Source organism: Alligator sinensis, unplaced genomic scaffold, assembly GCF_000455745.1.
Source record: "Alligator sinensis unplaced genomic scaffold, ASM45574v1 scaffold1000_1, whole genome shotgun sequence".
NCBI lineage: Eukaryota > Metazoa > Chordata > Crocodylia > Alligatoridae > Alligator > Alligator sinensis.
The window spans coordinates 917,831-920,897 of record NW_005842478.1 but is presented as its reverse complement, the minus strand read 5'-3'; the positions used below and the strand labels follow the sequence as shown (position 1 = coordinate 920,897).

At 43.2% G+C, this 3,067-nt stretch overlaps 1 protein-coding gene across 1 annotated transcript in view; it reads left to right on the top strand.

Annotated features, from left to right (window-relative positions):
• SLC12A3 (solute carrier family 12 member 3) overlaps positions 1 to 3,067 on the top strand; it is a 55,422-nt gene that overhangs the window by 753 nt on the left and 51,602 nt on the right.

Here is a 3,067-nt window from a genome sequence, read left to right as displayed (position 1 = left end):
TGCCGTACTACAGCTGTGTTGTGTGTAGAGGGAAAGCTCTCCAGATGCTATTTCTCTGTCCTTGCAGGGGGAAAAATCTGAAATAAGCTTTCTGTAAAAAGCATATAATAAAAAAAAAAGATGAATTATTCTAGGCAGTGAACAAAAGAGTAGAAATAACAATCTGTTCTTAGACTATTAGCCAGCATGTAACAGAGGTCAAATACAACCAGTTAAGTCTCCAAAAATGAACAAAAATTAATGTAGGGCAATGTCATGTTCCACCTGTTATGGTATTCTGAAAAAAATTTTTTTTTGCTTTCCTGTAACCAGATGGCATTGCTTCCTTCATGTCAATTTACAGTGGGAGCTGTCTGTCCCTGTCTTTAAAAATTTCCAGACCTTGCTCCAAAATATCTCATATTTGATGATGTTCGTGGAGGATTGCAAAGCCCATCTCCAACCCCCTGACAAGACATGTTGTGGGAGGGGCTATGGATGAAGGAGTATAATTGTCAAGATGAGGAACTGCTCAAGAGGAGGCAGATCTTGGGATGGGTGATATGAAATTGCTACCTTGATACACTGTTAAGCTGCATCACAACTACCAAGAACATGCAGATAGTTAATATTGTTAATATTTTTCATCAAGAGAAATACATAATAATATGAAAGAGGAATTCACACTGCTGCAGTTGTGCATTCAGAAAATAGAATGATAGGTGCGGTGCAAATCTCTGCTTACCTGCCCCAAGTACTGTACCCCTTACTGGAGACACCACCTGTAGGGGCAAGAGGGCACTTTAGTCCCCTGGCCTGTTAAATCTTTGGTCTTTTGGGTAGCTATCTACTTCCTAATGCAGAATCAGCTCCATTGTTACTATAGCTCTCAAGGGATAAGTAATGAAGGTGTGGCAATTCTGAACAAGGTATTTCAAGTCCTCTTTGAATAGACACACTGAAGGACTGTGTCATCAGTGGCACACAGGTTCAAGCAGGAAGGCACCACAGTGCTCTGGGAGCTGAATGTTGTAGAATCCCTGACTTGTCCTGAATTGTAGGTTTCTCCATGAGAGTCCTTCTGCTATCTCACTGTTTCATGGAGTAGCCAGCTGAGGCTGGTTTAACTTCTCTCCAGCCCATAGTCACCAGGCTTATTCCCTTTCAAGCCTGCCATCATTCTACCCCAGTGCCAGGTGATGTCTGTGCTGAGGAGGCCTCTTTTTGAAATACTCATTCTTTATGGCTTCTTCAGTGGCTTTTCTGCATGGAAAATCGTTGCTCTAGAGGCCAGTTCCAAGGGACACGATCTTCAGTCTCTAGGGACTGATTCACCCTGGGATGAGGTTTTCAGCAATAAAGTGGTACTGGTGGACATGTGTCCTCATCACTGAACGACAGGCCGAGAGATCAAGTAACCAAGGAAACTAAACTACCATGTCCCTGCTGAGCATTGGTAGAGGCATTTGGCTATGCAGGGGAATGGGCCCTGCTGTGACCTAGCCTGGCTAAATTTATTCTGTCACTATGCAGAGGCTTTTAGTCTTGGGTGCTGGGGGGAGGAGGCATTTTCAATAGTATTATGGAAATCAAATCATCAAAAATATGGGCCAAGTTCTCCAGTGCCATTCCAGCAGCACCACCTAGCTGCCATTCCCCCTTCACTTACCAGTATGTGGTAAGTGAAGAGCTTAGAGCTAAGGGCTAGCTCTAAGCCCTTAGCTCTAAGAGCTAAGGGCTTAGCTCTAAGCCCTAAACTCTAAGCCCTTAGCTCTAGGAGCTAAGGGCTTAGAGTGAGAGCCTGTCAGTGAATCTGGCCCCATCTCTACTCAAAGTTGTGAAGATGACACTTAGTATATCTTTGTGGCCTTTGTGGTGACTTCTGCGAGAGTTAGACTGGGATTTATAAAATGGGGCCTGCAAAAGAGCCTAAGTGACTTAGGCATGCATGCCCCATTGAACCTCAGTGAGATGCGAACTTTATGGTACTCTGGCACCTTTCCAAGTGGAAGGATGGTTCTGTGGTTAGGGCCTGACTGAGTGATGGTAGACTATTCCCTTCTCTGCCACAGATTTCCTCTGTGATCTTGGGCTGGTCACTTAAGGACAGAATTTTACAGGTTTTTATGTTCCTAGAGACGCAGGTAAGTGCATCTTCTCAAAAGCACTTAGGTACCTCAATCTGTTGAAATAATTTGCATAATTGAAATACCTTTAAACGTTTGGTGCTTAGTCTTCCTGGGCCTCAGATCCCATCTGTATAATAGGGATAACAGCACTACCTCACCTCCTGTTAATGATGTTAAGGTGCTCAGATGCCATGTGGCCTATGTAAGGACTTAAGAAAAATAGTTTTGAAAAACTCACCCACATTTGCTTTTGTTTTTTAACATTGTACAAATATAATCTAACTGTGTAGCAAAAATAAGTAAACCCCACAAAGCACCAGTCCCCAGATTTGTAGTGTTTTAAGAAGAAGCCTGAAGAAAATAACCAACCATGTACTAGCAAATCCTATGGAAAATCTATGCTCTAATTAGGAATTCTTTTTATTATGTAGTGCAGGGCCTTAGTTTTCATTGACATACCAAGTACAGTACAACTGCATAGCAAAGGCCAGACCTTGCCTAGAAGGTTCTGGTTACTTCTTGAAAGGGATATTAAAGATTAAAGAAGTTTAAATGGATTAGATTGGATTTAGAGAACTCAGGCATCCCCAGGCATCTTCCTTCTTGTCCTATTTCTGGATCCTGTTGTGACCTGATCTATATTTTTTTTTCAGTCACATAATAATATACATCAACCCTCATCAAGACAGAATTGAAGGATAAGGAAGTAGAAGGATTGTGGGTTAGGCTACATGGGGGGCAAGGAGAAAGGGATTTGGTGGTAGGGGTCTGCTACAGACCCCCACACCAAGGGGAAGAAATAGATTCAGGGCTCCTGAGGCAGCTCTCAGAGACCATAAAAGCTAAAGAGGCGATAGTTATGGGGGACCTAAACTACCCAGACATCTGCTGGGAGATGCAGACGGCGAAGTCCCACCGTTCACGCAGGTTTCTAACCTGTGTACAGGACCTCCACCTGA